This window comes from Prionailurus viverrinus, chromosome D4 (assembly GCF_022837055.1).
Source record: "Prionailurus viverrinus isolate Anna chromosome D4, UM_Priviv_1.0, whole genome shotgun sequence".
NCBI lineage: Eukaryota > Metazoa > Chordata > Mammalia > Carnivora > Felidae > Prionailurus > Prionailurus viverrinus.
Window position 1 is genome coordinate 46,787,201 of NC_062573.1, and position 27,402 is coordinate 46,814,602.

Sequence of the window (27,402 nt, forward strand, 5' to 3'; positions counted from 1 at the left end):
GTTGAGATATCTTAACATTTTGACTGAAAACTCATTTTTCTGAATGCTAAAGGATGTATTTTCCACTTACAAAAATATGAAGCACTAGATTGGACAAAAGAATGGAAGTGACATATTGCAATGTTTTATGCAGTGCTTCTTAGGGTTTCAAAGTACTTAAAATATTAATACCTTCCTTTCTTCATGAGATTTAGAAGACTTCTCATCCAACTTTAAAATTAGGCAAGGAGTAAGCATGCGCCCCAAATGTAGTAGATGTTCAATAAATGTGTGTCCCCTTCCCTTCTATGATGAAGGTTGAAATATGGTCTGTAGACTCAGGGAGGGTGAGTCATTCGAGATATTTCCAGGTATTTCTAGATTAAACTTCCATTAGCAGAGGCTGGAGGAGGGGAGAGAGGACAAACTTGATTAGAGGCAGTGGAATAGAAAAATATTCTGGGAAGTAACTAGAGGATTCTGCAACGGGGTAAAATTGCAGGAGGCCAGGGTAGAAAAGATGACCCTTCATCAATGGAGTGTAGACGTTGATATCACAACGGAACTCTTTTGCCAACTGTGCAACAAGAGTTAAGCATCCTTTGCCAAGCCGAGGTTCTGGCAAAAACATCTGAGGGACCACAGAGTTCCAACCCTCCCAGTGTATCACAGTCACACTAGAAAGAACAAGGACATGGGAAGCCATCAACTAGTGACGGTCACCAGAAAACATTCATCTTGCTTCCACTCACCATCTGCATGGAGTGCTGAGGTTCAAGCGTCCTGTTCCCTCTTCTTCTTCTTCTTCTTCTTCTTCTTCTTCTTCTTCTTCATTAGACTGTGACTTCAGAAATTAGGCACCTTTGGGGAAACGTGGTTTCTGACACCAAAAGAGCATCGATCGCACTAACTCAAGCTCTGCGTCCTGGCCTTGGCCTGCCTTCATTTTGATCAGAAAAGGGTGGGTAACATGTGAGGAAAAAAGAAATTGGCCCTGTAAAGGGATCCCGAAAGAATGACATATTTGTCTGTTAAGTATAAATACGAACAGCTATGGAGATATGGTCCTGTGGTGCTAGGTTTTCACTCTAGCAACATTCATCTATTGCCAGGAAACACTAGATTTAGTACCTGAGGGACTGGAGTTTCAAATACCTTATACTTTTTTTTTTTAATACTCTGCCAAGAATTTAAATTGGTAAAAGCTGGGGACTGACAAAACTTGATCCCCAAGAGCTTTTCTGGCACTGGTTTATCAGAGAATATGGTGCCATTATTTTTATTATAATTATTATTTTTTTCTTTGGTGGGGTGAGAGCTCATTTATAACCCAGTGACTTCTACTCCCAGATGTATTTTTCTTTAAAAAAAAAAAAATCCCAATGCTTAAATAAACAGAGGGTTTGCCTTTTGTGGTGGTGTTAGAAGCTGTCACTGGACTTACATGCAAGGGAGTTGCAAGCCTTTTCATGTTTTTAGGTCGGATCAGAGAGAGTTGAAAAGAGAAAAGCTAATTTTAGAATCCTCATTGCCACTGGCTTCCCAGCACACAAACCCGCCTCCCCAGCCTCGGCTCCCCACCACACCTTGCGCCCCAAACACTTGGCCCAGCGTGGTGAAGAGGGTGTGATACCCCACAATAGGCACAGCCCGGGGAAGAGCAGCAAAGGACAGAAGCGAGTTAGAAAGCCCAGGTTGGACGCCCCGGCACCGTCATTTCTTAGCAATGAAACTTGGGACAACTTTGCCTTTCTTGGACTTTTCATCTGTAAAACGATAATTGGATTTTCCATGGGGGGTTGTCGGGAGGATTAAATTAAACAAGATAAATTATGTGACCAGGCTTGGCACCGTGGATTTTTTTTACACAACAATCTGCAGAGGATGCGAGCCGGGCAGGGGGAGAAGGGAGAGAACATCATGGGGCGGCACCGTGGATTTCTTTCCAAGGTTAGGCTCTTGACATAGACATTCGGGCCGAAAGAACAACTGTCACCACGGAGACACGTAAAACAAGAAGATACTGTTTATGGCCCAACATCTTTATGGCCCCTCACTGCTCCCTGCAGCCATCTTCCCCGCCCCCTTCAGTCCCGCTTCTGATTTTCCCCACAAGCAATTTCCAGGGTCAGCTCACCGCTCTCCCGCCCAGAGCAGCAGCGGCAGCGAGAGCTTCTCCAACAGACCCGGCAGGTCCGATCTTGCTTGGAATGGTTCGAGTTTTATTATACAATTAGATCAAGTCTCTTAGGTGTAGTAGCCCTCCTTGTACTTAGAAGAATAGATTAGCCATTAGGACTTTGTATATTTTTCCGAGTAATTGACACCACATCCCATTTTCCTCACCGAGGGAAGAAAGAACCGCATAAAACAATCATGATTTTGGGGGCAGGAGGCGGGGGGCCGGGGGCACTCGTAATGCAACAATGTCTGGGTCTTCACCTCTACCCACTTTCCTCCCCCAGGTTTGAAGAGCTCCAGAATATGGGCAGAGTAAGCCTCGTTCGCTTCTCTTTGGTGGTTCTTCCATTCCAGAGCCTCTTGGGCTCACGCTCCCCAAGCACTTAACCAAGAGTCTACCAGGCATCATTCTGCCCCTGAGACACGGCAGCCACCACTGGCCGGGAGCCTGGGAATTCTTAAAAAGCCCCAGGAAACATGCCCAGGAAATAACCGCTTCTTCTCTTTCTTCTTTTTTCTTTTTGTTTTCTTTGCTTTTTCTTTTTTGGGGGGCCTCCACCCAAGAGAGCTCTGTTGGGCACCCTTTCCTTCAGCCTCACCTTTCTTGTCCTGCTTGTGGGGTGGTCCAAGCAGCGGTGATTTGAGGCTCCTGAAGTATCCCAACTGGGGAGGGGAGAAGGGTTCGGAGCCCAGAGAACAACCAGTACCCAGGACACCGCAGGTCCATTTTTGTCCCTTGTCTTCAAACACTGAAAGTTCAGGCTTGGAATAAAATAGGAAGAAGCTCATCTTAGTGAGGGATTTACATAGGGAAAAACACAATCACCTGAGCTGGCTTTGCCCGTGTTTGCCATTACCCGTATTTGCAATGGGCCTCCATTTTGCATCTCGGCCAAAAGCAGACCCCTCAGGCCAGGCAGGCCCTGCGAGCGCACACGCAGAACCAGACGGATGTCGTCAGATGCCTGGTCAAACATTTGTTTCCTTTGGTCACATCCTAGCAGCCGAAGCTCAGAGCCCAAGTGTAAGCCCTGGTGGCACCAGCAGGTGCTTCATATGTTCCATCCTCGCTGCAAAGCATCTGCAGCGACAGGCCCTTCCCAACTGCAACAATCTTGGTGCCAAGGCTCAACGGGCCCCCGGCGGCTTCCGTGTCTGCCCACGGGCCTGCGTGTGATGTGCCTGGGTGCAGACCCCCACCAGGGCGGTCTTCAGGTCATCCTGTGCCTCCTCTCTCCCTTTCTTCCTGAGCGGACCTTCAGACAAAACAGCCGGTACTACTGATTCTACAGCCAGAACCAGTGGACGTGAAATGTCGTAAGTACGTTTTTCAGCCTGCGTCCATGAGTCCAAAGGGGCTCTTTGCTGACGCGTCCAGGCTGATTCCTCGGAGAGAAGCTGAAGTGCCCATTTTCCGATAAGATCAATAAGCCCGCTCATCCCTGAATACAGAAAGGAGTCTCAGGTACCCTCTGAGCAAGTCAGGCTGTGCCGGGCTCTCGCGATGGTAAGTTGACTCAGCTTGTCACCCAAGAGTTTGTTTTCCTGAGGAAAAGAAGTCCTAAAGCTTTCAATTGGGTCCCCAATTAGGGCTGTGGAAAATCACAAGATGGAAAGTGACTTTTCTTTGGCCACCCTGGTGGTGACTTGTGACCATGTCTCTTTTGCCCAACTTGGCTTTAGCTAAAACCTACTGTTTTTTTAAAATGTTTATTTACTTATTTTTAAGAGAGAGAGAGAGAGAGAGAGAGAGAGAGAGAGAAAAGGAGACACGGAATCCAAAGCAGGCTCCAGGCTCCAAGCTGTAAGCACAGAGCTCTACTTGGGGCTCGAACTCACAGAGAATGAGGTCATGACCTCAGCCAAAGTCCGACGCTTAACCAACTGAGCCACCAGGTGCCCCGACCGCTGTTCTGAATAAAACTTGGGACCCTCTCCATCCCCTTAACACCCTATCTCAAATCCTAAGAGGCTTTGCTTTTGGGGACTAGGAATCCAAATGAAACTGTAGTCATAGCCTCTCTTGCTGGCTCTGAACACACACAGATTTTTTTTTCTTTTTTTCTCTTTTACCTTCTCAACATACACATGTACCTTCATTATTTTTAAAAAATGTTCTCCCTGCTCCCCCACCCTGCCTTAGCCGTTATTAGCCAGGGTCCAGTTGAGCTGAGTGTTCCCGGGCTGCACCCAGCATGCACCTGAGGGTAATACGCCCGGTGCCGCCTTCCCTGCCTGTCCTTTGCCCGGTTGCCAGAAGAAACCCAGCTGGGTCCCTCAGCTGACACAGGCCCCTAATTTAAGTTTAATAGTACAGCATTTTTACTGCTTTTGGCCAGGGTGTTTTGAGAAAGGTTAAAGTATGTGAAAAATACACGCTACAAAAAAAAAATCTGTTTAGAAAACAATTCCAGTCTAAGTGCTCCATGCTCTCAGCTTCTGGCCCCCTTTCCAGGAAAGCAGCTACGGCAACCACACAATTTAGCTCCATTTGGGGGGCGGGGGGTTTCCATTTCCTTCCTATGGGATTTTTTTATTAGTTTTTTTTTTCAAACTGTTTTTCTTTCCCTATGCTGGTTTACTGCCTTGTATCTCTCTACCCCTAAGGAGTTTAAAAACCTCAAGTAAGTATTATTGGATTTTTCTTCGTGTATTTTCTGATTTTTCTGGTGTGAGAGCATGTGGTCAGGATCAGTGTGTTTGTGTGTTGGTGAGCTTGGTGAGCTGTGTGCCAGAGACGATGGCCATAAAAGGCCTCGGGAAGTGTGACCTGAGAAATGAATTGACTGTTGTTTTCCCTGTGGTGCAAACCCTACCGATTAAAGGTCCATGCACGTAGTAGGCATAGAATAAGCATCCACGGTATGGATAGGGAATAACAGAGTAATAGTCTTGTTAATGGAACATTTACTCTGCATATCTGTCACTGTTGGTGTTTATTTCATCCAACCTTCCAACAGCACTGTGAGGATGATCTCTTGTGTGGAGGAGGAAACTTCAAAGGTCACTTCCTCCCGTCAATCACACGTGGAATAGGGCAGGATTCTAATCCAGTTCTGCCTGTCTGCTAGAAATAACTTAAGCTGGGTGAAACTATGCATGTATCATGACCACCCCTCCCCGAAGGACAGAATGTATTGATGGGGAACCATGAGCAAATGTTTGAATCTGTTGGAAAAAGGCTATCCATGATAGAATTATTGACTCAAAACATTTGAACAGTTCAGTTAATTTTTCTGGGCTTCTTCCTCCTCGGGGAAAGGAGCATATTGGGCTTGATCAAAGAGGCCTCACAAGTCACTGTTGGTTCCCCCCAAGCTTGCATGGTGCCCCAAGGCAGACATCACTAATAGGTAACACATGGGGCCTCAGAATCCTTCTCAACACAAAATTCAAGGCAGCTACTAACGATATTCCTGTTTTCCTGGTGTCGGAGGCAGGGTGGTCAACTGGTCAACTGTGGCATTCCCCAAACTCCAGTCATTCATTTGCCTCTCTGGTGAGCTTTACCATACTGCACTTTCCACATCTCAATGTATTTTACCGAATTGACATCACTTCTCTTTCTTTTTAACCAAAAAAAAAAAAAAAAAAAAAAAAAAAAAATAGCCTTTTTGTACGAACATCCATAAAACAGGGGGCTTAATGTGGTAGTGATACGATTTTTAATATTTATTAAAAAGAAACGTGTAATTATATAATTTTTTATGAGTTTGCCCACGAGCCATTTAAGGCCACCTTGGCATGTCTTCCACACTTTCAGTGACATTGGCGTGGTGAAAGCCCCAGAGACTCAACCATATACCAGCTCTATGAATTTGGACACATTATTTAAACTTTTTGAGTCTCAGCGTCCCTTTCCATAAAAGGGGAATCATATGACTCTCTTTGCTATAGTGTCCAGAGGATTAGAATTCATGTAATGCAATAATGCACACAAAGCTCCTAGCATGATCTTTGGTACAAAGCAGATGTTCAATAAGTAGCAGCCATTGTGACTCTCCATATGCTAACATGCAGTGTTGCTAGAGACACAACAGCCGATACTATTTGACTATCCCCTCCCTTCCCTGAAATACAAGCCAGATCATGTCTGCCCAGATGGCTGGAGGTCCTGGAATACAGAAGCACTGAGAGTCCTGCAGGCTGATGTTTTTCAATGGCCAATATTTACCCAAAGAAGGGAGAACTTTAAAGAATTCTGTTCTCAAAGTTTTCTCTCTAGAGTAGTGTGGCATCCCTGTCATGGAAAGGTGGCTTCAGTAATAAGACTCCTCCAGAATCAGGGAACCATTTTATTTTTGTGATAACTGTCCTCCCCAGTTGTGATAATCAGCACACCTGATTACATACGTGGTTTTTCTTTCCTAGCTCGTCTCGGTTATTACCTCTAATGTTATCACTTCTTTTTTTTTTTTAAGGGTTACTTATTTTGAGAAAGAGAGAGCCCACGAGCACACAAGTAAGGGAGGGGCAGAGAGGGAGAGGGAGAAACGCCAAGCAGGCTCTGCACTGTCAGCATGGAGCCCGATGGGGGACTCGATCCCAAGAACCGTGACATCATGACCTGAGCTGAAATCAAGAGTTGGACGCTTGACTGACTGAGCCTCTAACGTTATCACTTCTAACCTTTTCTCTTTCTGACGGAGAAACAGGAAAAAGGAAGCATATCATGAACAAGGCTTCTAATGTACGGGACCAGGTAGAAATGACTGCACAATCTTCGCCCATCCCTGTGATCAGCCAGGTGCCTGTGAGGTTTCACCTTTATTCCCCAAACCCAGCTAACCACACCTATTTGCTCAGTTGACTTTGTGTCAATTCAAAGCAGCACGTGGCATTGAAGAAGCCATATTCGGAGACCCCTGTCATCCCCACTCGTCTATGAAAAGTAGATGACAGTGTGCTATGACACTGAATCCTCCCTCCATGTTTTAGTCTGAAAGAAAGATGTCTTTGTTTATTTACTCAGAGAAAGAAGGGAGGGGAAGCGAAAGGAGTGGCCAACTGCCTGTGTTGTGAAAGATTTCAAGGGCTGTTGCCAGTGCTATCCTCCTGTGAGCTGTAAAGGTTGGGCTGATGCTCAGGAGACATGAGGAGGGAAGAAGGTGCACTTCCCGAGGAAATGGTGAGATCTGTTCTCAGGTGGTCGCCTGCCCTCCCTCCTCTTTCCCCCTCCCACATTTTGTTCTCTTTGGGGCCCAGGCCAGCTGTCCCCAGGACAGGGGAGAGAAAAGCCTGAACTCTCACGGATGGCGCTGGGCTGAGATATAGGTCCCAGGGAGAGCATATCTGCCAGGCAGAGGGGAGGGAAATTCCTGATAAAAACAATACGACTCGAAGAGAAAGGCAAGAACCGAAATCATGTCCGGAATGGAGGGAATTCACAGGGATGGGAAGGAAGATGAAGACAACGTCTGAAAAGGACACTGGAGGACAGACACCAGCGACAAATCTGACTCCGAAGAGCAGGATGAGCCGTCTCCGTACAGACAATGGAAACTACTTGGACGATACTCTGCCACTTTGTGTTCTGACCATGAACTTCTACGCTCGCTTCACGTGCATGTGTGTGCGCGTGTATGCAGAGCAATTAAAAGGAAGACTGAAGACCAAACAAATCAATGTTTACAGATTCATAATAAGTTCCTTTCTATATATTTATTTATTTTCTCTTTAGCCACTAAAGAAGCAACAGCAAACTTGCAGGGAGCAGTTGTTGCCAGAGGGTGAATCATGGCTATATTGATTTGATTATGTAAAAGCTCAGAGGAACCTAAAGCCAGATACAGAAATATCTCATAGCCCTGAACCCTATGGGACACACACTAGTAAAAAAGCAATCTTTATATTGTTCCTGATAAAAGCATCATTAGTTTCCTCATAGTGAAACCATTTCTCTGCTGATACAGTATATGGTTTTCTTTTTCTCTAGAATCCACTCAGACATAATTAACACTCAGTTACTAGACTTGAGGTTCCCTGGGGTGAGCCGCTCAAGTTGGAGAGGGGGTGGGGGCCAGAGATGGGAAGAAAGAAAGACTGAGAGAAGAGAGGGAAGGGAGGGACAGAGGAGGGGGCAGGAAGGAGAGAAGAGATAGGAGCTGGAGGGAGACAGAGGAGGGGGCACAGTATTGAATCGATCCATCTTTGGCCTTTCGGAGCATCCCCCACTCGCCTGCGCCGCCTAGCCAGACAAGAGTCAGCGCGGTGGCGCCCTCTGCTGGTCCTGCGTGTCATCCCGGCGGCCAAGCGGTTCTGGCCGCCTTCTCCCTGTTGTTGGCTTCTTCAGGAATATCGGCCCAGCCATCACCTTGCGGTGCACTTCTTTCTGTGTCGCTTCTGCGGGCAGACGAGTGCCCACCATCGTGCTCGCAGTTTGTGTTAAACCTGCAGCCTAACAACGCTCTTTTTCCTTTCCCCTGTCTGCTCGTAGGCGGCAGCTTCTTGAAAAACCCTTGTATAGACGGCGTTTCTGGGGACAGCAGGGCTGGCCTTGAATGGGGTCTTAAAATTTTAAGGGTTTGGGGAAGTGGAACATTGGAAGGCCCTCCCAAGTTCCTAGTTCATGGCCAGTTAATGCCTGTGATCGCCAAGAGTAGGTCCTGACTGCCCATGGGGATGGGCTGTGGGTTGGGGAGCCAACATACCAGGGGAGTGTATTGCTCATCTTCTGGACTTCTGAGCAAATAATAGCCTTAATGGGGAAAAAAAAAGAAGTGTTTCTTTTAGAATTCTTGTTTTCGCAGCTTCATTTTCCTTTGGCTCAAGGAGAAGAGTGATCGAAATCATTCGGTGGACAGGAACGACTGGCTGTTCCTGAAGCAGAATAACCTGGATGTGGATATAACCTCACGACACAGGCAGAAACCAAGTCACTATAGAAGGAATTTATTCTAGTGCCTTCTATGTATATTAGCAAGCCCACGGGTGCACGGCGCCCCCTCCCCCCCACACACACACGCACACACACGCGCGCACACACACAGTGAGTATAAAAACATGAATGCATAAACACTTTCACACACAACCAGAACCACATGTGTGCAGACTTCCAAACACGTATACACATATGTCTTAATGTAATCCCATATGGACTACATCTTACACCCTCAGCCTCGCCCTCACCCACCTTCCCCCTCTGTTCCCAACAAGGCTGATGTTTTTGTAGAAAATCTCCTCTGGGTGTCTTCGTGTTGCTCTATTGTTCTTCCTAAGGACTCTTCCAGGGACCCCTCTCAGCCAGTAAAGTCTATGTTCTCACTAGCACCAGGTTTCTGCATGTTCATTAGTTTCGGCAGATCACCAGGGATTACAACAAAAACTTCTGGAAAAAGTGAAAGGGCAAAGCTCTGAGTTCAGGCGGGATTAGTGGTTAACAGCATAGATTCTGAGCCAGACTGTGTTGGTGCCCCCCCCCCATCCTCTGTCATGTGCTAGCTGTATGTCTCGGTTTCCCCAACTGTAAATTGGAGATAAAAATAGTACCTGGCTCGTGGGGTTGTTATGATCGTGAAATGGGTTCATATTCAGAATCTGCCTGGAGCAATGCCGGGCACATTATAGCTACTGTATAAATGTTTGTCAAACAACGGTATGCAATCCGGGCTGGTTGTGTTATATGCACAAGCAATCCTGGGTAATCACAAGTTATCGAGAGTAACTCCCTTCCCCCTATCTTTCCTTAGGTAAAAGCAAGGAAAGAACACAAAGAAATGATGACCAGGTGGACACACCCTTCCGCTGCCACACTGGGGATCCTTTTCTACATCTCACGGATTACCTCCTAATTCTATGTTGCAATTGCATTGTCACCTGCAGCAAGTCGCCTTGGATGGCAGTCTCCTCATCTGCAAAGCCTCTTAGGTCATTGCTAAAATGCTTTTTAGTATAGTTTACTTTAGAACCAGATATAGGTCATTTTTAAACCCCATTTTAAACACCAGTTTCAACCCCCTGCATTGATTTCCCCCCCCCCTTTTAAAAATTAGAGTTGTCAAAAAGTAGAACACGTGATGGTTCTAGATCCTCCTTCTTTTTTATCGTTCCTTCTTTCTGATGGAAGTGTAATCAACTTTCTGACATTGTGGAGAGTGAAGAGAACGGGGTCATGAGAGAAGTTGACCAGCGAGCTTTAAACAATGAGTGCATTAGGAACAAAGCCAGACAGAGATACAATGACCTGAGTGGGAAGCCTAATAATTTAGCATCCTTCCGAAATGATTTTCTAAAGTAATCTCTTCACCATTAACGTGGAGGAGTAGAAGCGAGAAGGGGAGGACAGTGCCAGTTTTCTCCTCTCCTCTGTCAACAATTCTGCTCTGTCCCAGACTGGCATACTCTACTCAAGCAAAAGCCCAGCAACCAACCAGACCTGCCCTCTTTTGAAGATAAATTGACACACAGCTAGTGTGAAACCCCACCCCATTGCAAACAATGTTTCTTATCAAAATTCACATACTTCTGAGAAATACAATTTTCTTCCACACTGTTGTATTTCCAGTAGGGTCTAGAACCCCAGCGATGCATTACTGCCCTTATGAAGCACTGCCCCTAGAAACTACACTCTGACCTTCCTCTGAAGCCGATTTTGATTAGCAGGGAAGTTTCAATAAATGCCTTTCTAGCCAGGGGCTGGGGGAGTCCCAAGACAGTATTCACAGTGGCACCTCACCTCTGGCGTGGCTCTGAGTTCCTCTTTGAAAGCCTGCTCATTCCAGGAGCAACCTAATGCATGACTTCCTAAGCTGACCTCCATACTCAATCCCCAAAGCAAGCTTAGTATTTCCACAGGAAAACATTCTTTGACCACTTTCTTTCTTCCTTCTCGACCTCACACAGCTAACCTGACCATCATAATGTGAATTTTAAGAATCCATAACATCCACAGTGCTGTTGAATCTTCATAGAAATACTAAATCACGCACAACATTATTTTAGAACAAAGTGGGGCCTTACTGGATTCTAACTCTTTGAAAATTAGTAATGTATGGATGACCTCTGGAGTAACCCTTAGCTAATCAAAATATTTAGCTAACCACCACAACCTTATTTACCTATTCAGGCTAAATAGGAGTTTGCTCTGATATCCTTCTATAGAAGGATGGTTCCTGTCATTAAAACATGTGCTTTTGGGTCCCCCCTCCATCCCCATTGATGCAGGTAGGGTTTATCCGGCTAGACTGTGATTATCCAGAGACACCAGTGGGACAGCTGGCCAGGTCAGAGCTATCATGGTCACTGTCTATAGCAGGGATCAAAGGAAAGCAAACCAGACCACATGGGAAATGAACTTAAGGGGGCAACCTCATTCCCAGTCTGCTCTGAGCCACATGGTTAACTAGACAGAGGCAAGCTGTGGATGCTTTCCTCTGTCTCCACACCCATCACTATTTCCTTAAAGGTCTTATTGGTGCAAGAATTTCCATTCGGGGTTGGATCAAAATCAGACTGTGGGTATGAACTATGTAAAATGTAGATGTGAACACTGCAAAAAGCTTGCTCACCAAACAATTCACCAGAACATATGAGAGGGATGTGGGAAAATTCCAGCAACTCTCCACACCCTAGCCTCGGTATTCACAATTCCTTGCCCAGACTGTGTTTTTACATCTCCTTTACCTTGTCGGCTTAACAAACTTCTACTCATGCTTCATAGCCCAACCCAAATATGTCCCTGTTCAGGATGACCTTTACAACCCTGACCACCACCCAGACAGGAGGAGGCACATCCTCTCTGGGCTCCCTTAGCACTCTGTTCATGATCTTTTGATCCCAGGTGCACCAATTACTAACTATCCTCATAAGTAAGTGGGGATATTATCAGTACCTACCTCTTGGAGTTGTTGTGAAGACTATGTGACTTAAAACAAGAAGACCCCTCTGGCTACTACGGGCATACAGTAAGTGCTCAATAAATCTTTGTCATGGTTGTTACTGGATGCAACATATTGTAATTATCCATTCGCTGTGTTCATGACTCTGTTTCTTAGAAGAATGACCACACCTTTTTCGGAACTCCATCAGAACAATCCTGTAACCCACCTGTGACTAGGTGCGTGAGTCAAATGCATCTTCATCCCTCTGGTTTCATTACCTGGAAGTTGTTGGAGTCATGCATTTCTTGAATGCTATTGAGATTCCTCAGTGCTCTACTGAGCCTATGTGGTAACTGTGAAATATGGCTGTGAATACGTTGATAATCCTTCTTCAAGAACTAGACTCTAATTCCCTGTCTTGAATGTGAGTGGTACTTAGTGACTTGCTTCTAATGAATGGAGTGTGGCAGAAATGATGGCGTGGGACTTCCAAGATTAGAACGTAAAAGGCATCGGGGCTTCCTCCTTGCTCTTTCTCTTGGATTCACTCCCTCTGGAGGAAGCCAGCTTCCATGTTGTGAGGATAGCCAAGCCGTACTATGGAGGGGTCCACAGGGCGAGGAGGTGGGGCCTCCAGCCCGTCACACCTTCCACTGGCTGCAACCTCTGAAAGACCCTGAGCCAGAACTACCAACAAAAGCCTCTCCTGTATTTCTGACCCACAGAAACAAAGATAATTAATGATATATTTTCAAGCTGGTAAATTTTGGGTTAATTTGTTAATCACCAATAGATAATTAATAAAGATGGCGACTAAGTCAACAACACACTTGGGGTGTCATGCTTTGAGTAGAAAATGAGAAGACAGAGAGGAGGTGTCGTAATTTCCTGTCAAACTTTCTGTCTTGGGGAGAGAGAAAGCTCACATCATCTCTCAGGAGGATTGGCAAGCTGGGAGTGGGAAGTGGCCTCCTGGAAGCTACCCTCAGAGAGAGCACTTGGCCTGCTGTTGGGACAAGACCCACTGCCTACTATTGTCTTGAGCCCTCCTGGCTGCTGGTCACCGGCTGAAAAGCTGACCCCGAACAGTTTGCCAAGATCTTCAGTTTCCTGGAGAGTCCACCTAGAGTAAAAGAAGCAGCCATCCCCACCAAAGACCCGAGTCACCAATGACCTCTGCTTCTTACACGCAGACCTTGGAAAAGTCACAGAATCTCTCAGAGCCATAACGCTCTCATCTGAGAGATGGAAATAATAAGAACAACTATGTTATTTATATTTTGTATTATCACAGGGATGAAATAATATATGAAGCATTTCACAAGCCACAGATTTACGGTGCTACAGAAATATTGGAGTTTTTTTTTTTTTTCCTCACAGTTCAGAGGTGCCCAGTCATATTAAATTCACCAGTAATCTCCTCCTGCCCTGGAGAAAAAGTTATTTGCTAAGTTTGTATAAGGATCAAAAGAGCATGCCTGGAGATGTGTAGTCCAACTTACAAAATTTTATTTATTTATTTATTTATTTATTTATTTATTATTTTTTAAGATATGTATTCATTTTTGAGAGACAGAGAGAGTCAGAACATGAGAGGGGGAGGGCCAGAGAAAGAGACACACACAGAATCTGAAGCAGGCTCCAGGCTCTGAGCTGTCAGCACAGAGCCCGATGCGGGGCTCAAACCCACAGACTGTGAGATCGTGACCTGAGCTGAAGTCGGATGCTCAACTGACTGAGCCACCCAGGTGCCCCCCCCCCCCACTTTACAAAATTTTAGATTTTACTTTCAAATAGATCCCATGTAATCAACTCTTTGGCTAAAGTGGCTTTTGGCGATATGATACAGATGGGGGGGGGGGTCTAAATATATAATGTTCTCGTTGCCAATTTTAAATTTTTTTTTCAACGTTTTTATTTATTTTTGGGACAGAGAGAGACAGAGCATGAACGGGGGAGGGGCAGAGAGAGAGGGAGACACAGAATCGGAAACAGGCTCCAGGCTCCGAGCCATCAGCCCAGAGCCTGACGCGGGGCTCGAACTCACAGACCGCGAGATCGTGAGATCGTGACCTGACTGAAGTCGGACGCTCAACCGACTCCGCCACCCAGGCGCCCCATCGTTGCCAATTTTAAACAGAAGGCACATCCACCCCGGTTTCAGGGCAGCCCCTCATGCACATAAGGGTTGCAGCGTCTTGACCCTTGAAATTCTTTCTAGTTTCCTGATTTTGTCTTCACTACATCCTCTCCCTGCCTCCCCTCCTCACTTCCATCTCCACACGCTTCTACTTTGTCAGACAAAACCCAGAAATATTGAAATGTGGTTTGAGTATCGTAGCAGCCAGGAAGTTGAGAGAACAAGTTAAAACTATTTTCTTAACTCACGGCTTCTTTCCAGGAAATATAGCACTTACAATATATAGATAAATAGCTCGAGCCATTTAGATAATTTCACTTGTCCTTTCCCACTTGTCAAAGCATTTAGCTACCAGCATGACGGGCTCTATTTAAGTGAACAGATACCTCCCTCAGCTATAAACAGTGGCTGGTCTCAGGGGTTTTGTTCATAGAATTAAGTCAGAGGCAATTCAGAAGATTCTCAACCAAGAAAACTGTGAATTTCTCCTTAAAGACCTGAAAACCCAAAGACTCTGCTTTTCAGAATTAGACTCTTCATTTGAAGTTACTTACATGCACCCTTCTCAGGATAGTGAGCTCTGAGTAATAATGCTTTTCAGACCACAAAGTCACGCCAAGTGGGACCACTTTCAATTGTTAGACTTCTGAGACACGTTGCAGAGAGAGAATTCCAAGTCTCTGCCTCTGAAAATACTCTCAAAGAATGAACTGTTTAGCGCCTCAGACACAGTGTCTGGCAGCTTCTAGCAAGAGTGGACCATGGAGCCTTGGCTCAGTGAGGAAAGGACACAGAAACGTCTTCTGGTGTCTGTATTTGCCTGGACTCATCATCAAGATGCATATAGACTTGCTAACCTCCCCACTTTGTCTACTGTGTGATTCACATCCTTTGATTGCAGGAAAGAAACTCTTTTTTAAAATGATGGTTTATTTTATAAACCATCATTTTAAAATATACACAGAGTTGTGTACAGGAATTAGAGAACTATTAGCATTAGATAGTTTTAGGGGCTAGTCCCCATCCCACCTCCCTCTTTCTGTTTCTCCCTGTGCATCTTTCTCTCCTCTCCTTCAATGACCCGTGTTCACCCTGTGCACCCTATCTTTTCTCTACCTTGGAGTTCCTGCCTCCTTGTCATATCTGTTTCCTCATCTTGCTCAGAAATCATTTCCCCGAGATCTTGTCCAGTCCTACTCCACCACGTCATTTTCTTTCTATTCCATCTCCATCGATGATACTTCATTCTCTCTTGTCATCTCAAATAAAGATCTTGGTTGACTCAGCTCATCGTTTTGGGGCCAGGCCATGTCTTATGTGTTTGACAAGCTTTGGCTTGGCTTTCTTGGGTCAGTGTTCACCCCTGGTCCAATCAGCTGTGTCTGGAACAAGTCATGTGATACAAAATATGGCTACCTAGAGTTGTCTTTTAGCTTGAGCTGTAAGCAGGAAGCATCTCTAGGAAAAAGGATGGGGCCAAGGGATATAGGAGTGCTGATGCATAGGGGCACTTGTACCCCAATGTTTATAGCAGCACTTTCAACAATAACCAAATTATGGAAAGAACCTAAATGTCCATCAACTGATGAATGGATAAAGAAATTGTGGTTTATATATAAAATGGAATACTACTTGGCAATGAGAAAGAATGAAATATGGCTTTTTGTAGCAACATGGATGGAACTGGACAGTGTTATGCTAAGTGAAATAAGTCATACAGAGAAAGACAGATACCATATGTTTTCACTCTTATGTGGATCCTGAGAAACTTAACAGATGACCATGGGGGAGGGGAAGGGAAGAAAAAAAAAAAAGAGAGGGAGGGAGCCAAACCATAAGAGACTCTTAAAAACTGAGAATAAACTGAGGGTTGATGGGGGGTGGGGGGTGGAAGGGGAAAGTGGGTGATGGGCATTGAGGAGGGCACCTGTTGGGATGAGCACTGGGTGTTGTATGGAAACCAATCTGACAATAAATTTCATATATTAAAAAAAAAAAAAAAAAGGAAAAAGGATGGGGCCGTATCAGGTGGTCTCGGTATCACCTGGTGATACAGGTGACTAAGGCAGGGTGACTGGTCATTCATTCACACTGGCCAATGAATGGCCAGTCATTCAAGTTTCCTTCATTAACCCCATGGTAAAAAATAAAGATCCTTAAGCTATCCCAAGCTTGGCTTCTCATCAGGTACCTCTTGTAGGTTTATAGTATTCTAATTTAATGTGTATTAGTGCTTAACACAGAAGAGGATTCTGAACTGATTAACCCCAGGCCTCAGGAGTGCTCAGTCTATTCACCATCTTGGCCCTCAGAGAATATCCAAGAGCTCCCCTAGGATGAAGCTGCATATCTGAGTATTGGTAAAGCCTAATTTATCGATTTGCTGAAACTGATTATCATATACTGGGATCAGGTTCCCCATGCGTCTGATAATAAACCCAATGGTTTAATTTGGAAATTCCTTGGCACGTAAGCATATACCAATGATGTCCCAAAGAAAAACAATTTTGTAACTGTCAGACACATGATGGAATGGTCAAAAGGACATGAAATCAGCTATGCAAATTATGAGACGTAAGTCACACTTCTATTTGTACTGTGACAGTGTGAAAATTGGAATTATGTTTTGTCAATATAGAAAAAAAGTCAGAGACTATGTGCACTGTCTTATGAACCAAACTACTGTGCTATGTTCAGATTATCTGTGACATGCCCCACAGCAACCTTGATTTTTTTTTCCCCCCTCACTTTACCTGTAGCTCAAGGACCGTCAGAGTTGTGTTTAATTTGGCATTTTAAGAATCTAATACAATGAAAGTATGCATGTGACTACTTAATAAACATCTCACTGGTTAACAATGAAGAAACCAGTTCTGCCGCATTGTATTAATAATCCTTTGGTTTAATTTTGCCACATCAATATCAAAGGTGTAGACAGTAATTTTTAAAAAGGTGAATCCGAAGTTCAATTATGTCACCATCAAACAGTTGTGTTGGTTAAAAGATCCAGATCACTATGTTAACATGTAATCTTGTAGTCCTACAAGCAGCATTACACCTCATTTTGGAAGAGGGCATAGTGTTGCATTAAAAATATGGGCTCTGTAGATAAAAATCTCTTCTTCCAATTGCATAGTGCTTCTAAGTCTTGGTTCTCCTATATGCGAAACCATGACTGAGATGGTGTGCTATAGAATTCTTACAAAGTCTTAATGATCTGATGCTTATGAGGTGTTTAGTACAGTACCTAGAAATGATAAGTAATAATAGGCAGCATTTATTTTTATTTTGCCCAGTTTTCCTTTCAGAAGGAAAAAATTACTTAAAAAGCAGCTAAAAGCAAAATTCAAAAAATAATAAATAACACAAACTCCTAACTACTCTAAATCACAACCTCATTTAACTTTAATTCCATTGAAAAATGCATCCATAATTTCCCCTGAATCTTTACGGTAAACCAGATCTTTCCCAGGATGGCACAAGCTGATGTTGAGTTGTCAGAAATGGAAGAAGTTGTCTTCTTCAGTCACTGATGGAAAAATAATGGTATCAACAACAGCGACAGCAACAATCTGCTTGACTGTTGACTATTGATCCTTATTGAAGGGAGAACACTTGTTTTCTCATCTAGTCTCTTTATGAAACTCTCTTCCTCCAAATTCTTAAGGGTATAGGAGAGAGTGATGATCCATAACCATGGGCCAAAAATAAACCCACTGCAAGCAGAAATTTACTTTGATGCTTCCTGTTGTATTTTAAAATTTCATATGAACTTTGAGTTCTACTTTATAATATATTGTTATTGATTTTTTTAAAGAAAATGATCTTTGTTATCTGCCTTTGCATAATCCCAGCACACCAAACCAAACATCGTTACATCAGTTACAAATGCTTTCAACTGCAAATAACAAATTAATTACTCAACAACAGTGGATTAAACCATAAGTACCTATAGGATTACTAAACATGCTTAGTGATTTACTTCTATAAGCAGATACCTGATGCTTTCCATTCTAGGTCAATCTACCGTCTTAAATGTGTTGGCTTTCCATGATTGTCCTGTTTTCTTCATGATCACAAAATGACTGCCATAGCTCCAGGCATCCATCATTCCAGGATGAATGAAAGGGAGGAAACAAAGCCCTCCAAAACACATATCTTTAAGTGTCTTTGGCCAGAATTTGTCCCTAGCAATAAGGGAGGCTGGAGAGTAAGTTCTGGCAAAGGCAAATAGAGTTTCCATGACTGGCTCAGATTAATGATGATTCCTCTTCTGGATTATGGCTAACTGGGAATAAGGAGGTGGGCCTGTCCACTGAATAGGCAAATCATTGTGTCTGATACAGTCAGGTTGAAAACATAGTGGTAGGAAGTTTTGCTCTTCCTGCATTTTCTGAGTCTTCCCTTTTTAGGCATCAAAAAAAACCCCATAAAATTCATAGCTTTCTTTCATGAAATCTATACTTCTCCATTTCTCTGAAGCAGAAAGTAATAATTTTCTAATTTTTCTGAAAAAAAAAGAAAAAATAAGTATTTTTCTTTCCAGCAGGATTTTCCAGCATGAAATGGTATCCTAGGAGTCATTTAAGATTTAAATACAATTCCAGGAGAAGACTCCCTGGTTTGGGGATACATCTGTAGATTGAGGGTCGTCCATTGCTGAGCCTGGAGGCAATCCACATACAGTTAAGACTTCAAGTTCTTCAAGTGTCCACTGATAGATGAATGGATAAAGAAAGGATAGTATTGGAATGCAATGGAATGGAATGGAATGGAATATTACTGAGCCATAAGAAAGAATGAGATCTTGCCATATGCAATGACATGGATGGAGCTACAGAGTATTATGCTAAAAGAAATCAGTCAGTCAGAGAAAAACAAATACCATATGATTTCACTCACATGTGGGATTTAAGAAAGAAAACAAACGAGCGAAAGAAAAAAGAGAGAGAGAAGGAGAGAGGGAGAGAGAGAGAGAGAGAGAAACCAAGGCACAGACACTTAACTATAGAAACCAAATTGATGGTTACCAGAGAGGTGGTGAGGGGGGGCGGCGATGGATGAAATAGGTCATGGGGATTAAGGAACACACTTGTGGTGAGCACTGGGTGTTGTTTTTTAAAATTTGTTTTAATATTTATTTTTGAGAGAAAGAGAGAGAGACAGAGTGTGGGGGGGTAGGGGCAGAAAGGAAGAGGGAGACACAGAATCCAAAGCAGGCTCCAAGCTCTTGACTATCAGCACAAAGTCCAACGTGGGGCTCGAACTCGTGAACCACATGATCGTGACCTGAGCCAAGTCGGATGGTTAACTGAGTGAGTCACCCAGGCACCCCAGAGAGCACCGGGTAGTGTATGGATTTGTTGAATCACTATATCGTACATCTGAACCTAATATAACACCTTATGTTAACTATACTGGAATTTTTTTAAGAAGAGCTAAGGAAAAAAAAAAAAAGACTGGGTTTTGGAGAAGAGGTGCAGATGAGGGGCTGATGAATGATAGCTTTCCTGAGCCATATTTTCATCAGTAGGGATTGGTGAGGAGGGTAACTGAAGGTGTGACCTACCTTTGAAGGGCTCTGTGGCAAAGACCACCTTTCTCAGGGCTGTCTGAGTGAGGCCAGGTTGCTGAGACCACAGATGCCCTTAGCACAGATAAAGGAACTGCCCCATCTGCTGGCTGTGTGTGGCCCTGGGAAGGCCTCTCATCCCATGGGTCCTGGCTGCCTTTAAGCACAGCACCAATCTGGGAATCAACAGCTTCCTTTCTATGGGCTTGGGGACAGCACTTCACTGTCACTAATAGAGAACCATAAGATCCTAGAAAGCTGTCCTTGACATGCCAGGCAACAGGATTCACTTTGCTAATCTGTTGATAACAAGTGGGGGAAAATGTTCCACTTTTCCTTTGGTCACCTGTCAGTCTTACACTGTGCATCTATGCCCAGGAGACACTGGTAACCTTACCTGCCCAGGTGCCAAAACAACTCACAGGCACTAGCATGAGTAAACAAATAAAGATGACAAGTGAATCAGTAGTCCCTAAAAGAGGAGACCAAGGAGAAATCAGATAGGTGATACCTGTTGAAGCCAATTTAATAATGGAATTAAGATACACTATGACACAAAACAAAAGAAAAAAAACGAGGAAAACTCTTAAAGGGTTACAAGATGATCGTGCAAGAGAACAATCTGAGATCGTAAATGTTTGTGAAGAGAAAAGGAATAGCTTTTAAATGTTAAAAGAGAGCAAGGAAATTGAACTATAGACTGGACCCTGAAAAATATTCAGCTAGTGATTTAGAAGATAAAAATGGACAAGCTGTCTCACAATACAGAACAAAAATACAAAGGAATGGTAGTAACAAGAGTGAAAGGGTAAGAGATATAGAGGATAGAGCCAAGATATCTAATGTGAAAATAATAGGGATTCAGAAGAAAAGAAAGGAATGGTTTGGGGAGAATAATCAACTACATTTTGGGAAAGAAAAAATTTCCCTGGCCTAAATAATGACTTGCATTCTCATATCAAAAAGATTTACTAAGTACCAGGCAGATTTAATAAGAGAGAAGGAGACGGCGCCTGGGTGACTCATTCAGTTGAGCATCTGACTCTTGATTTCAGCTCAAGTCATGATCCCAGGCTTGTGGAATTGAGCCCCAAGTCAGGCTTCACGCTGAGCATGGAGCCTGCTTGAGATTCTCTCTCTGTCTCCCTCTGCCCCTCTCTCCTGCTCATGTGCTCTCTCTCTAAAATAAAATTGGAAAAAAAAAATAAGAGAGAGAAAAACACCTAGACATACCTGGATAAAGGTTCTGATACAGAGAAGAGAATGAGCCTGACATTGATTTTCCTATCTATAAGTAAAGGATTATAATTTCAAAATTATCCACTTAACCAACCAGCCAACCAAACAACCAACCAAACAAAATATTCACACATGCCAAGACTTTTGGGCTTTTTGTAAAGGAATCACTAAAACGGGCAAGTCAAATAAAAAAAATCAGAATACAAGTCTCAAGGTAGGAGATGAGGGAGCACAAGAATGAGGGGAGAAAATAATGCAATACAGTTTATAATTAAATCAAATTGTATTATAATACTCTACTACAGTTTTTGACTGCTAATCATTGTTAGCCATTTTCCTAAGCATATGTATTAATCACTATTTCTTTCCTTGTACAAAAAAAATCACATTTTACTATTATTTTTCCATTGGTAGCTTACCCAAAGTCATACACACAGGATTTGAACTCAGATTGATTCTGGAGCTTGCACACTTACCCTCTACACTATGAGATCTCCATAAACAACCTCATAATAATGAAAGCACAAATTATAATACAAATGTTAAGAAAGAATATTTGAAAAGAGATATACTCTAATAAAAAAATTAATAATTGGTTGGAAATAAAAATCCCATATTAATTAAGCAATACTCAGAAAGGGGAGACTATATACAAAAACTAAAAGTGGGGAAGCAAAAGCCTATTAAAGGTCCCGTGCTTTTGGTGGGGAAGGGGCAGAAGTAGAATTATTACTTAATTTTGGTAGGGAGACATAAGTTTAAATATCACTGCTAAAATATGAAAGTATCTATGAGCAAAATAAGATACATAGTGGAACTTTATATTAAAGAAGAGTAAAGAGATATATAAAACATTCAAATCAGAAAAAAAGAAGCAATAAGAATTTAAAAAAGGAAAATCTAAAATAAATGGAAGGCATCAGAGCAAAAATGTCAAGTGTCACAATTAATACAAATGGCTTTACTTTTAGAAGACATTATATAAAAAATTATGAGCAGTAGCTAAAGCTGTATTCCAAAGAAAGTGTATAGCTTTATTAATCAATGAGATATGTAAACTAAACATGCAACTTAAGGGAATGGGGTAAAAAACAGCAAAAAAAAAAAAAAAGACTAAAAGGAGGTTGGAGGAGGAATTGCATAAAAATAAAAGCTGAAATTTTGATTAATTCTAGAAATTTAAAGAACAAACTATAAATGAGTAGAAGATTCAAAGTGAGTTTGAATGTCAAAGACATTTCAAGTTGACCAACCCCTGAGCAAGCCCAAGAAAGAGAGGCAACAGACACATACAAACATGAGCATGAGAAAGAAAAGGCACAGTCACAGACACCAGAAAGATGAAATTAATTTTAAGAGACAAATGCAATCATATCTCTTAGTTGCTGAGGTTGCCTTGGAAAATTTCAACTTAATAACCGCCTGGGATAAAGACTTCTTTGTCTCCAGTTCCTCAGAATCGGTCTATAAATGGATTTGTATTTCTACCAGAACAAAACATTTTAAAACGGCATTGAAAAAACCATAACAAGAGTTTAAATAAAGTGTTGCAGGGATTTTATTACATACGTTACAACTCCGTTTTAAGTGACATCTGTCTTCTCTAGAGTTCCAAGTGTAATCAAATGCCCGAGGCCTTCCTTTGGAAAGTAAATTAACACATCATTTTTATACTCAAATCACAATGGCCCAAGTCTCCCACCTAGTTAATTTCCAGAAACAGAGACCCCTTGAAGTGTTGCTGTTATTTCTTGAGGTCCCTAAAGGGATGTCTTTCATGTCCCAACTTGTGACAGCAGCTGCCACTTGCAGTTGGTTCTGCTCTGTCCCTCCGTTATCCTGCTTCTTAAGAGAACACCAGGCTCTCCGTTCTTCCTGCCAACCGGCTTCCTGATCCTCCTCTCCCAATCCAGGTACTTGGTGGATTTTGTTTTTCCTGGCTCCAAGTGTGAACCTGTGACTCGGGCCTGACCAATCAGAACAGTCATTGCCCTAGACTTGGTGATTGGTTCAAGAATGGTCAGGTGGCCCAACCAGAGGCGATGAGATACAATGGCATCTTTGCTGACCATGCTGGGAGAGGGGATAACATTCTTTTCACTAGGACTTGAACTGCCGGCAGCCATCTTGCCACCACATGGAGCCTCATCATGAAACCATCTGGGAAAGAGCAGAGCCAGGAGAACGAGGATGGTGACATCATTTGGGCTCTTGGCACAACCTTAGAGCTGAAACCAGCCTATTCCTAAACTTTTCAGTCATATGAACCAATACATTCTTTCTTTTTTTTCCTATTCCTTAAGCCAGTTGAGTTGAATTGTCACTGGAACCAAGAGTCCTAACTGAATTATTTTTTTTAATGTTTATTTATTTATGAGAGACCGAGAGAGAACACAAGTGGGGGAGGGGGAAGAGAGAGAGGGAGACACAAAACCCAAAGCAGGCTCCAGGATCCAAGCTATCAGCTCAGAGACCAAACACGGGTTTCGAACCCACAAACTGCAAGACCATGACCTGAGCCGAAGTTGGTCGCTTAAGGGACTGAACCACCTAGGCACCCCCTACAGAGCAGTGCTAAGTATTGTGTAAGCCCTAAAGCAGCTATGTTGTGTCCAGCAATTCTCCACGTCTTTCTTAAGCTGTTCTGATGGCTTTTGCCTTTTACCTGCCTTTCCAAGGAAACTTACAACCAGCCCAAGGAAGTAGCTGCCATTCCATCCCCTGTTTCCTCATTGCCCACGGCTTCCACTTCCAACCAAAGTGCCTCCCACCTTTGCCATTTATACCAGCTCCTATCAGGGAATGGGCACAGGCATGGTGAGCAGGGGAGATGGGGGAGGGGGGTTTTACAGGAGCAGCATCTCTTGAAAAGCTAGCCAAGGTGTCCGAATTCCCTAATTCACCACATTCTCAACCTGCATGACAAGAGATCTGTCCCTTAAGCGTAAAAAGCAAGTGCATAGAAAATGACCTTAAAGCGAAGGATGAAAGAGATCGGGAAAGATCTCTCCAAGCTACCATCAAATATTTTGGTTTAAGCTGCACACACGCATCTTTAAGTCCTTTTACAATTCTTCCTAACATTTAAATATTTTCAACTCACTGACTCAGACTTTTTAAAGATTAATAAACCTTCACAAATCTGTTCTTGTCAACCGTTTTAATAGATTTGTCCTGCAGCCATCTTATCCCCACCCCCTCAAAATAAAACAAACCAAACAATAAATCAAGACCACTGAAATGAAATCCAGTCTCACATCACAGAGCAACGGTTTTATGGGTGAAACGTGTGCTTGCTAATTTCAAGAACAAATTATTGTGCTTTATTTAGTGCAGTTCAATTTATACACTTTTAGCTACAGGAAATAAAAAATAAAGCCCACAGGCCAATTTTAATTTGGTCAATTTTTTCTTTCACGAGCATCCCATGGTGGGAAGCTGGCTGACATCAAATCAGAAAACCCCTCTCTGCTCTCTTGCCTGAGAGTAAACACAGCCACTCGAACTGAGAAGTTACCTCACTTACGGTATCAATGATGCTTAATAGACTTGCATTATTAACAGAATAACATTTCTGCCTGGCAAAGCTGGAGTCAATATTTAATAGATTTAGGTCCTATTAGCCACTGGATTTTGGGGAAACCTAACAAAATAAACTCAGCATGAAAGCTAATAGAGTAGATTCAAAGATTACAAAATGAACGTTTCCATAAATATGCATTCCTCATAAATATTTGAGGCAGTGAATGGAAGGAGCTCTGATATTCTTTAATCACTTCCTAATTAATATTCTTTAGATAGGGCGATCTGAGTAAATATTAGGCCTCTGTTAAAGAGTTCTGTTAAAAAAGCAAAATATCCAATCGAATATTTTGATATTTTTGTTGTTGAAGCAATATTAGCAAGCCTTTTTCTAAATAAAATAACTTTCTTGGCCTCCATGAGAAGAAATTCCTTCCTATATTCTAACCACTGTTAAAGAAAAACAGAAGGAACATTTGTTTAATGGCTGGGAGAGGTGCCTCTGCAATTCACAGGATCAGATGAGCTGGCTGGAAGAACTTCTAAGAGTCACCAGGCTGAACAGAGACTCAGAGCTAAGGGATCTGCAGTTTCCAAAAAGGAAACAAGTTCACAACTCCACTCCATCCAAGCCAGTTGTCCTTGGATGTCTCTTCAACTCGGAAAGTCCATTTTCTTGGTTATAAAATGGGAATGATGTACCTGCTTTCTTCCCTGAGCTGTACTGAAGAATCAGGGAAATGGCTTTTGTGCAAGTCTTGGCAAACTGTTCAAGTCTCTAAACAAAAGCCACACTGCTTGGGTCCAAAATCCAGCTGTAGTAAATGACCCACTTAATAGCTTTGGGTGAGTCATTTAGACATCCTGGGCTTCAGTTTCCTCACCTGGGAAATGGGCATGATGACAGTACCAACATGGCAGGTGCCTGAGAGGTTTAGAGGAGTTAACACACATGAAGCACTTAGGTAGTTGTAACGCCTGCCACAAATAAGAACACAGTAAGTGTTAGCTCTTCTTCTCCTTCTTCTCTCCCACTCCTCCTCCCCCTCCTCCTCCTCCTTACCCTTCTCCTTCCCCTCCTCTCCCTCTCCTGTTTACTCTCCTCCTCCCCCTACCCCCTCCTCTTCCCCTTCCTCCCCTTCTCCCCCTTTCTGCTCCCCCCTCCTCCCCCTCTCCCCTCTCCTCCTTCTCCCCCTTCTTCTTCTTCTTCTTCTTATAATTATTATTACCAGTTTTTGTTATTGTTATCCAAGATGAGGAAGTTCAGTCCCAGGAAACTTCAGAGGTTTCTTTAAGGTCACAATTCCATTGAGAAAGCATGATGTCCAGTGATGGAGCTGGGGTGCTTCGACGTGCAGATCTCACAGAGTGCCATCCAGAGTGGCATTGCCAGTGCCCTCAGGGGAGAGAACACATTTGACTGGAAATTGTGACTGGTTGAACTAAGATGAGACCCGGCCACAAGAGGCCCTAGGATGGGTCTCCACCTTCACAACAAGGACTGTGCACCAATAATCAGCAGCCCAGCCAAGAGTAAGCAGAAAAAAATCCTCCAGGAGGTGTGGTGGGAAAGAATGCAGCGAGGTCACCTAACATTCTCAGAAAGAAGGAAAACAAGAGAAGCCCAGCTGCCCGATCGCTGACCCTGGACTGGAAAGACAACCATAAAAAATGTCATTCTGATTGATGACGAGGTGATAAGGTGTGGAGTGATGAACCAAGTCCATTTCAAGGTTGGTGTGTGTTCCTAGGAGCTTCCATCTGAAGGGCCAGCCTTGTAAATCTCAGGCAGTGTTGGTCATTGTAAATATGGGGTTGGTCTGGAGCATGACAGCTGCTTTCTCTTCTAATGCGAGTACTCCATGTGCATGGACCCTCTGCAGAGGCTGAAAAACCTTCTTAAGAGAGCATGGGAGTGTCTAGGCCTACCTCCCAGCCCACACACTTGGCTGCGGTCTGACCTCTCACTTTTCCACATACCACTGTCCCCACTGCTTCCAATCAGACTCCCACCCTCTCCTTCCATGACAACAATTGGGTGCCTACTGTTTTTGCTCCTGAGCGAGACAACTGGGCATCACCCAGAGATGGCAAGGACATGTAGAGGGGCCCGAAACACCACATGTTCCTCTGCGTGTGAGCAGATGCTTTCACAGGCTTAGTTCCTGCTCAGTGGGAACTCTTCCTGTGGCTGGGACAGAGCACTGTGATATTGCGGATAGGTGTGGAGACTAAGATTCCGGTGTGGGGTTTCCTAGTTATTCTTGTCGCCTTCTTCCATGTCTCTCAATCCCCCATCCTTGCTTTCTCTGTTCCAATCCTTTCTCAGACTTTTCCTCCCTTTCTTCTATGTATTATTTTCTCCAAAATGTGGGTATTTCAGAGAACAGTTTTCAGAATATTGAGTTATTTGACTTTCTCTTCTATTGTCACCCAAACACCACGCTGCAATGCAAATATTTAAAAAAAAATTTTTTTAATCAGCTTGATATTCATTCGACCCACTTTTCTCGGCTCTACTATAAGCTGAAATTCCTCCTTGCCTACAAAGAAAGGACTAACCATTTTCTAAGGTTCTAGGAGCGCTAATTTCATGGGCCGTTTTCAGAATCTTCTTCTCTTCCCTCCTGCGGGCCTCTCTGGACCCGCAGCCACTTTCCTAAAGGAAATATACCCCAAGCATATCAAGAAAAGGCACCAAGAAATACATAAAGGGATGTCAAGTCCTTTGGGGCAAACCCTTTAAGTGTTTACCAAAGCCTGCTTCTTGGAAAGCTGCCTATCAGAAAAATACTGCACAGGCCTCAAAAGAAGTCATGTGACAACAGCAGCAAGACTCCACCTCCACTTGATCTTAAACCCTGACCTCAAGCCCTTTCCCACAAGGTGTTTCAAGGACAAGGATGTGTTTCCACGGGTCAGTTGGGCTGCATTTGAGGCCAGGGCAATTG